This window comes from Myotis brandtii, unplaced genomic scaffold (assembly GCF_000412655.1).
Source record: "Myotis brandtii unplaced genomic scaffold, ASM41265v1 scaffold157, whole genome shotgun sequence".
Classification (NCBI taxonomy): Eukaryota; Metazoa; Chordata; class Mammalia; order Chiroptera; family Vespertilionidae; genus Myotis; species Myotis brandtii.
The window spans coordinates 5,897,139-5,906,990 of NW_005355708.1; the positions used below are offsets into that span (position 1 = coordinate 5,897,139).

Sequence of the window (9,852 nt, forward strand, 5' to 3'; positions counted from 1 at the left end):
ATCAATACAATATATTTTTAAAAATCAATAAAGATATAATTTTAAAAAAGATTCGATGGCGAATAATTGGCAGAACTGAGATTCAAATCCAAGCAGTCTAATTCTAGAACCCATGAACTACTAGGCTGTCCTGCTTCACATTCAGTTGTTTAAGGATGCATGATGTTGGCATCATCCTGGAAAATCCAGTGCTGTAATCATTGCTGAATGGCAAACACTTTCCACTTACCCATAGGTTCTTATCTTATCCTGACAATTAAGTGTCTATTGAGCACTTACCTACAGTATTTTGCAATGAGTCAGAAACTATGGTATGTACATAAAGAGCTTACTGGCTGGAATAGAATTGCTACAAAGTTCCAGGTAAAATGCTAAGGACTATGAAAGGAAAGAGAGAGATTACTTTTGGGTTTGGGGATCACATGCATTGTCTTAAATCTTGACTTCTCAAATCTACTGCAAATTCTTCAAAGGTAAGAATTCCCTATCAGCCCTAGCCACAGCACTGAACCTATAGCATTACACATTAATAGCAACATGAAGTTAGTTGCCATATGTATTAATTAAAGAACATATATCATTAAGCAGTTAAATGAGAGATATCTAGTCATTTCTTAACAGACTTCTGTCAATCTATGCCCCAGAAAATAAAACATGAAATTTTTATTTTACTTGTCTCACCACCGAAGTGAAAAAAACACCACTCCACTGAGTAGTTATTGATTAATACAGAACATTGATATAATCTGGGATTATTTGCTCCACTGTTGAGTTTATGTTGGCCTCGCATGGTAGCCAACACATCACAGATCATCCTCTGCCTGCCCTCTGATCAGCTTCTCAAGGAATGCAAATTTGTTTCATATCAGCCTGGATGAAATAATAAGGGAAGTTAACATCATTTAATTCATTCTGAGATGAATGAATGAGCTTCTCTTTTCCTATTAGCTGCTCTTTTGGAAAATTCATATCTTTCTATCTCATTAACTTCATGGAAAATTGGGAGCTGTCTGCTGGGAAAGTAACACCACGGGATATTTCTTAATTCTGTAACCCTAGTAATTCACATTTCAGAAAAAGCAAGAGAAGGGAACTCGTGCAAGTAGAGGGAGGAATAAAGTGGTTAGGGGCTCAGCCTTGCAAAGGACAGTCTTGCACATAGTAGACATTCATGTATTTATTCAATAAATGAATAGAATCCCAGATGAAATATGATGAAGCAGAAGGCAAAATTGATTTCTTATTTCTCCAAATTTTGAAATTTCTAAATGGAACCAAAAAGAATGGGATATCTCATAAGCAGTGGGGGCGTGTACTTGCATTTTTCCCCCCTTCCCGGGGCAGGTGGCATCTAAGATTGAAATTCCTGCAGTTCTTTCCGGTAGCCTGCATTCTAAGAGGAGCACAGTTGATTCAAAGAAGAAAAATCCTTCTGGAGAACTGAACAAATCTGATTACAATGTATTTATTGATTACAATGCAAGCAATAGGCTTGCCATGTATTCCTGTTGTACTTCCTTCCCTGAGAGCATGAAGAACAGAAGTGAATTCTCCAAGATAAAGTGGCATAGGAAAGCCAAGAATTCTGACTTTCTAGGAAATGTTCTCAAGTGATTTTCAGCTAACAATGTTAGCAGGGCTTCTTTGTCACTCCAAGAGTTAACTATCTATGACTCTCACGTAATGGTTGAGAATGCTATAGTGCCTAAGTTTACATCTTAGCTCCAGCTCTTTTCCTCACCTATACAAAGGGGGTAAATACGTACCTAACTCATAGAATTGTTATTAAATCATTAAATGAGTTAATACGTGTTCCCATTCTGGCTAGTTATGGCCACTGCTTCCAAGCCCTATGACCCTGGAAGGGATGTATAGAGCCTAGCAGAGTCCTGCTTATGTGTCACTGGTCTTTGTGCTGGACACAGATAGCATCCCTGCCCCCAGAGTCCACCCCAGTGCAATGTCCCTAAAGCAAGACAGCTCCTAACCCAGATAGGCCCTGGAAATCCCCAGGAAGCCCTGTGTGTTAGCTGTGGCCCCCTAGGGAGCAGTTCTCACCTCTGTTGAAACTAAGACCACCTAGAGGCAGGTCTGTTTCCAAGTCCAAAGTGATTTCTTATTTCTGTGCTGCACGACTTTCTTCTCCTAGCTGTTGTCCTTTCTCATCTGTCCTCCCACTCAGCCCGACTGCTGAGGGCAAAGGCCTTTCCCTTTGCCATATCTGCCTGCCTCAGACTCCTTATCTTGAAAGGTATGTTTAGAAAAAGATACTGCTCATTCCAGCTCAGCCAGAAAAGAAGCCCATGCTGCCCGCTCTTGAAGCTAGGTCTAGAATTAATCCCTAGCCTCTTCTTGCTCCATTTTCGCCCCAGCTGCCTAAATCGAGCAATAATCCTAAAAGGGAATTTCAAGCTATTTGTGACACCGTCTCTTCCCCCTCCTACTAAGAACAAAGCCCCTGGATCAGAGTAATCTGTTTCTAACCCACTTCTGCTCCCAGGGATTACCTCTGCTGGAGGAGGGAGACAGAAAGAAATCTGACGACACACGTTAGCACTGGGAAATGGGGAAGAAGCTCCAGGAGTGTCAGGAGGGCTGTAGACACGGGGTTCAGGAGCCTGGGAACTGTTGTCATGTGCTGAGGTGCCCTGTAAAAGCAATTCCTAGAGTAGTGTTTGGCAATAATAGGCATTCTATAAACATGTTGAACAAAAAATTGGAAAGTGTATAGATTCTGGGCAGACGAAGGGAAAACAACTTGCTGATTATACCTACAACCCCATGTCCTTATATGCACATCAATTTATGTCTACAGTCAATAAATATAAAAGTGTGATGCAGTGGGAAGGGCTCCGGGTTGGGAGGCAGGAGACATGGGTTCAAGTCCCACCATTGCTGACATTGACTGACCCTGCCTTAAAAGAAAGTCACTTCACATCTCTGACCACTAATTTTCCTCATTTTTTTTAAAAAAAGTCACTCTCTAGAGCCCTAAAAGCCTCCAGTCTCCTGTGATGTGTATTTAGCTCTTATTAATAATGCACAAAGGCCTGAGCTCATTTATAATACACTGGCAAGGACTCCCTTTGGGGCCTCTTGTGAACCAAGTGCTTAGCATACCTTTAGTCTGTATTCTTCTGTTTACCAGCCATGGACTCTGACTTACAAACACGTACCTTCCAGCTGACCATTCTTTTGGGATGTTCTCCAGCTCTTTGGGGTTGAAGGGAAGCTGTGTGAATGCAGAAAACTTCCACTAGAGGGTACCAAGGCTGCACGGGGATCTCAGACTATGCAAACCCAACAATTCCAGGATTTAAAATACCCACCTTTAGAGAATTAGAGATCTCTGCCCATTGCTCTTTACTTGGTCTGCTCCTTACTGCTCCTTGGGAGCTTTAAGAAATCTCTACTATTTTTGACTTGACTTGACTTTATATCAAAGGCAATTTGGTATAATGGAATCTCTGGGGACTCTGGTAACTGGTACAGACCCCACTACTTCCAAACTCTATGAACAAATCACTTTAATCCTCTAAGTGATTAAAGTCTCAGTGTACCCCTCTGTGAAATGGCAATGATAATAAAACTTACCTGGTAAGGCTGTTGTGCGCACTACTACGTGAAATCATTTATGGAAACGTGTGACTGGGAGACATTAGGTGCCTAAAATGGTTTTGTTTTTTTGTCCTGGAGGAGAGGTCTAAGAATTGCCACCAACTGGGATCGATGGTGATGAAAGAGAGATGGATTTGCAAGAGCTGAGGACCTCCAAACAAGAATTGTGACTATTTTTTTATTTTTGCCATTTTGCTTTTGAGTCTTACAGGATTTCAGGCTGATATTACTTGGTCCTTCTCAGCCTTAGCTCTCAATCCTGTTCTATCATCTGTAACAGCCCGGCCATGATGCTCTTCTGTTCTTATCCTGATTCCTCAGAGGAGAATGCAGTTTCTACTTCCTCTTCACCTCCTATGTCTCTTATATTTTGCCCTGTTTTCTGAAGGGATAGATCTCCACCTGGTTCGGTTCTTCCCCTTCCTTCTCATCTCTCTTAGAGTCACTTGTGGGGTGGGATGGGCCATCTGTTTCTGAGACTGAGCAGAGGTTCAGGAGAGAGGGAGGAAGAGTGTGTCACGGCTTGCACGTCAGCAGACACAGTACAGCTGCAGGGCAAACCAGGGTGAAACAGCCAGCCAGAGGCCCCAGGGCAGGCAGCCGTGAGGCCCGCCCCTTGGCTCCCTTCTCATCTCCGTCTCACCCCAGGAGGTTTCCTGGCAGGAGTGGGAGAGGTTGGTATCGAGTCCTTGAGCCCTGACTCATTCCCTGACCTAGTTGGGTGTTACCCAGTTATCTCCCAAATATCTCCCCACGGACCTTTTAGCAACACAACAGTGTCATTCCCAGAAGACAGAAGAGACAGAAGAGAAGAGGAAGCGGAACACCTATGTATTTCCTCCCCAACTGAGGATTCCAACAAAAATAAAGAAGTTTATAGTCCTCATGGTTTAGGTATCACCCAGGACATGGGTTATAAAATGAATAAAATCATCTCACATTGCTACACTCAGAGGCTGGCTATTTTCCAGAGTGCTTTATAGAAACAATCAGGTTTAACTTTCTTAAGAAAGAATAAAATTGTTATTTTATTTTACTTGGGCAGGCGAAGGGGCTGGGGAAAAAGGGGACTGGAACACTGAGCCAGGAAGTGACTGGCCATCTTCGCAGAGTGAGTCAGGGCCTATCTAGGCACATAACTCAGGTTCCTAACCCCACCCCAAATTTCATTCTTTTCCCCTTAGCCATGTTAATAATGGACTATAATAATGTCCTGGGCTTTCTGGATTTTACAAAACTTCTCACAACCCCCAAATTCCCGAGGGGCAATAGGAAATCAATTGTGTTATGCTTATGTCCCTTTCCCTGTATGTCCTGTGGAATGTGAGATATATGTTTGTTGTCTCCTCGACATGTTGTTGAAAACACTTTAGAGTTACCTAAGATTCAAGGGAGACCTTATCAAGTCTGTGATCCTGAGTTTAGATCTCAGAAACAGGAGATTCCATTTTTAAATTATTTGTTGGTGCTCATATTTTATTTATTTATTTTAAAAATATATTTCTTTATTGATTTCAGAGAGGAGGGGAGACAGAAACATCAATGATGACAGAGAATCACTGATTGGCTGCCTCCTGCACACCCCCTACTGGGGATCGAGCCCACAACCTGCGCATGTGCCCTTGGCTGGAACCGAACCCGGGACCCTTTATTCCGCACGCTAAACGCTCTATCCACTGAGCTAAACGGGCTAGGGCGGTGTTCATATTTTATCCTTGTAAGTTACTATATCAGCGAAAGCTGAAAAATATTTTCCTATCCCTTCTTTATCCAACGGTCCCAATGTCTCCCTAACGAGGGTCATGCTTCCTAAAGACATCAGCTGGTTTCCAGGAAAGCAGATTTTAACTTGATCCCTTGGCAGAGAGAACGGCGTCATTGCACGCGGGCCAGAACACTTTTTCTGCCAGAGCTCCCCATCTGGAAGAAAAGAGGAAAAGTTTCAGAGTTTCCATAAGGGCTGCCTAAAGGGGAGGAAGGGAAAGTGAGCCATAGGGAGGAGAGAAGAAAGCCCATAGTTTGGAAAGAATATCAGATCAGCAGGCCCGATCTCCGGGCCCAGGGGTGCTGCACCTTTCCTTCCTCCTAACCCTTAACCAGGATTTCCTTGCTCCCCACTCCTTTGCCTTTCACAGGTACTTAACTGTCCTGCCTGCCCCACCCCAGAATTGTCCCTCTAGTCTTTGTTCTTTAGGCACCTCCCTTCCAATTTTGTGCTCTCTCTCTGGGTGACTCTTAGATGTTCCTAGCCTACGTCTACATGCTTCTCAGAAAAATAGAAGTTAGAAGAAACTCTCATAACCCATGATGCACAGAAGGATTTAGTGGGTACAAGGAGCCTCTGAAATTGAATGTCAATTTAGTGCACACATGCATCTTTCTGGCAAGAAGGCCGACAGCTTCCATTAGGTTCTCATACCTTCCATTCAAATCCCTGCTCTTTTTATTTTTTAATTGATTTGAGAGAGAGAGAGAGAGAGAGAGAGAGAAGCATATTGATTTGTTGTTCCACTTATTTGTGCATTCATTGGTTGCTTCTTGTATGGGCCATGACCAGGGATCGAACCTGCAACCCTGGCGTATCAGGATGACACTCTAATCAAATGAGCTACCAGGCCAGAGCTCAAATCCCTGCTCTTGACTATATAGTTCAGTGTTTTTCAGAATAAGGCTGGAAACCTACATTAATTTTGGAACCTAGATTATGACCTTTATTTTTTAAAATGAACAAAATAAAATAGAAAATATCAATGTGTATCCCCCAGAGTAAGGGCATTAATTTTGAATAATTAATATTTTATTAAAATGCATAGGTAATAATTTTTTAAATTTTACATATATAATCAAAACATCCAATATTAATATTATGCATTCATTTAATGTTATTAAAAGAACATGAAGCTACAAAAGCTGCTACAACACGGGATATAAAGATGGAAGAGATGTTTCTGGCCCACAAGCAGCTCACACACACTTAGTAGGAAAGAGACGGGTCCACAAAAAATTACAAAAGAATGTTAAGTGACACTACAGAGTAAGCAGCAGGTACAAGGTGCATAGGCGAGCGTATGGCAGACCATTTGGAGAGTTCAGATGGGCCTACACTTGAGTTGAGTCTGCAGAGGTGAGTAGGAATTTGAAGGGTGCACAGTTAGGAGATGTGAAATTCTAGGGTTGATGTGCACAGAGACACAGCAGTAGAAGACAACACAGAATGGCCAAGGCATTCCCAGCAGCCTGCTGTGCTGTCTTGGTATTGTGGAGTTCAGCTGGAGAGACTGGAGACGCAGGCTGGATCATGGAGTCTCCCACTGAATGCAGAAAATTCTAAATATCCTCAAGAGACTGTTGCCCAGCTCTGCCCGGGCTCTCTCGGTGACAAGGAACCTAGAACTTGGTAAAGGCAGCTCAGTCTGCTCTAGAGCATCTGATTGTGACAAACTCCTTCCTATGTTGATGTAATCTTTGCTTCCCTCTTTCACCCATTGATTCTCATTTGTCTCTGCAGCATTACAAAAAGAGTTTCCATCCTCTTCTACTAGGTTGAGCCAAATGAAATTGCCAGTTTAGGGATCAAAATGGTTAAACATTGGCAATGTCATAGTGTTAGCCTTATACTTGTCAAAAACAGCCATTTGAGGACAACTATTATTTATGCACCTTAGTCTTCTCTTCCCCATATTTAACATGTCCAAACTCGACCCGTTCTTCCTCACCTGGTGAGGTTACTGGACTTTTTCCCAACCTGATCTCTCACTGGTATACACTAATTCATCAATATCTTCCGGGAAGTCAGAACTGGTCAGTTCAAAACGTGGTGAGACTATGAGCTCTCTTGATCTGACATTGTCTTTTCACGAAACAGTGACGGCACTGGATTTAGTGAGACCCAAACCTTTTTCACGTCAAATGCTGTCAAGCCAGTCTCACTCCTTTCTGTACAATTGATGTTTTAAAAACCTAAACATAAGTCTTCACTTTATCCCTGTCAAATTTCTTGTTGGTTTTGGCACTTTGTTCTAATCTGTCAAGATTATTTTAATTCTTGCTTCTATCATCCATTCTATTAATTATCTGTCCCAGCTAGATCATCATCTAAGTCAGCAATTTTCAAGTGGTGTGTCACAAGAATTTTTAAAACACACAATACCTGATTATTTAGTCAGAGGCACTGACCTCTTTTCCCTGAGATTGTCAAATTTTAAAATGACAAGAGCCAACACAACAATAGCAGTCCAGTGTGAATGAATCAAAATTATACCTGTTTTTTGGTCAGATCAGCAAATATATATATATGTGTGTGTGTGTGTGTGTGTGTGTGTGTGTGTGTGTTTTGGTGTGCTGCAGAATTTTAGTATTAGTTTATGTGTGCCATGAGATGAAAAAGGTTGAAAATTGCTGATCTAAGTCACTGATTTAAAAAAAATATTTAGTAAGCCTGGCAGGTGTGGCTTAGGGGTTAATCGTCAACCCATGCACCAAGAGGTCGCTGGTTTGATTCCCAGTCAGGGCACATGCTGGGGTTGCTGGTTGCGGGCTCAGTCCCCAGCAGGGAGGTGCACGAGGCAGCAGATCGATGTTTCTCTCTCATGGATGTTACTATCACCCTCTCTCTTCCTCTCTCTCTATAGTCAATAAAAACATTAAAATATATATGCATTTACTAAGACCGCGAGGCCCCTCTCTTTGTTGATATCAATCTTTTGATGAACATCCTTTGAGCTCAGTTGAAAAGCTAGTTGAAATCCACGTCACTGCAATTACCCACCCATAGCTTCCCAGGCTCATTTTCCTAGCCCCATCATCCTGCTCCACTACTTACCCTTCTTCAATCTGTCCCCGGGGCATTTAGCAAACCAGACCCACCCAGGGACCAAAAACTACAGATTTCTGCATGGCACCTACAGACACCTGATGTTTTTAAAGGAATTATCAAGGACCTTCCCCTTTGCTAATTCCCCGCCTGCTGTTAGGATGATATTCCCTCCATGCAACTCTGTGGGAGGCTTTGCGATTCTCATCCCTCATTACCCCCACCAGCCACTCCAAGTATGAAGCCTCTAAATTCTTCCAGGTGTTTAGACTCTGGCTTGGACTTTGGCATGGCTGCTTCCATTGACTCTTAGGCTCTCCCGCTGCCTGAGATATGTATTTCTTTTTTAGATTGGCTATAATATGTATAACTTTGCCTCAATATTTTTAATGGACACATAGTATTCTATTGCATAGATCAGGGGTCCTCAAACTATGGCCCGCGGGCCACATGCAAATACAAATATTGTATTTGTTCCTGTTTTGTTTTTTTACTTCAAAATAAGATATGTGCAGTGTGCATAGGAATTTGTTCATAGTTTTTTTTTAAAACTATAGTCCGGCCCTCCAACAGTCTGAGGGACAGTGAACTGGCCCCCTGTTTAAAAAGTTTGAGGACCCCTGGCATAGATATACTGTATAATATGTATAACCTTGCCTCAATATTTTTAATGGACACATAGTATTCCATTGATAGACAGGTGGTGGTTCCTAAACTCTGGTTTTGCAAAAAGGTCATGAGTCTGTTTGCAAGTACCAAGGTAGGATAAATTCCTGGAAATGGAATTAAAGGGTCAAAAATATATACATTTTAATTTTGATAGTGCCAAATTACTCTCCAAGGAGTACTGTACCATTTTATTTTTGTGGTGGTTTAGATCTCAGCAACATAAACAATTTTGAATTAAATATACCTGTTCTTAACTACTACTGTAAATTTGAAATTGCTTTTAAAATTTCCTCTCTCCTTATTTCTCTACTTTACTCTCTTCTCTGATTGTTCCCCCACCCTAAACTCCAAATTCTTTGCACTCATTTATCCAAAGAAATTCTGCTATCTCCAGACCCTGCTACTTAACTCTGCCTCAGCCCTGCATTTGCACATAAAATCCTCATCATAAATTTGGTGCCATCCAAAGCCATTCTCCTTAGTAATAACAACATTAAGCACTAACATGTATTAACCTAGTTAACCCTTCAACAACCTTATGACACAGGTACCATTATTATCCCTACTTCATGGGTGAGAAAATTGAGGTATAGAGAGATGAAGTAGAGATTAATGTGTCCAAGGTTACATAGTTTAAAAATTGCACAAATACTATTTGAACCTAGATAGCAGGTCTCTAGAGACAACACTCTTTTTTTTTTTTTTTAAAGAAACCATTTATTTATTTATTTATTTATCCTCACCCGAGGATA

At 41.7% G+C, this 9,852-nt stretch overlaps 1 long non-coding RNA gene across 1 annotated transcript in view; it reads right to left on the reverse strand.

Moving 5' to 3' along the window:
• Window positions 1–5,223: 5,223 nt before the first annotated feature.
• LOC106725361 overlaps window positions 5,224–9,852 on the reverse strand; it is a 21,890-nt gene continuing 17,261 nt past the window's right edge. The window contains exon 3 of the long non-coding RNA XR_001361239.1: window positions 5,224–5,538. This is a non-coding gene — a long non-coding RNA (uncharacterized LOC106725361). The remainder of the gene's footprint in view (window positions 5,539–9,852) is intronic.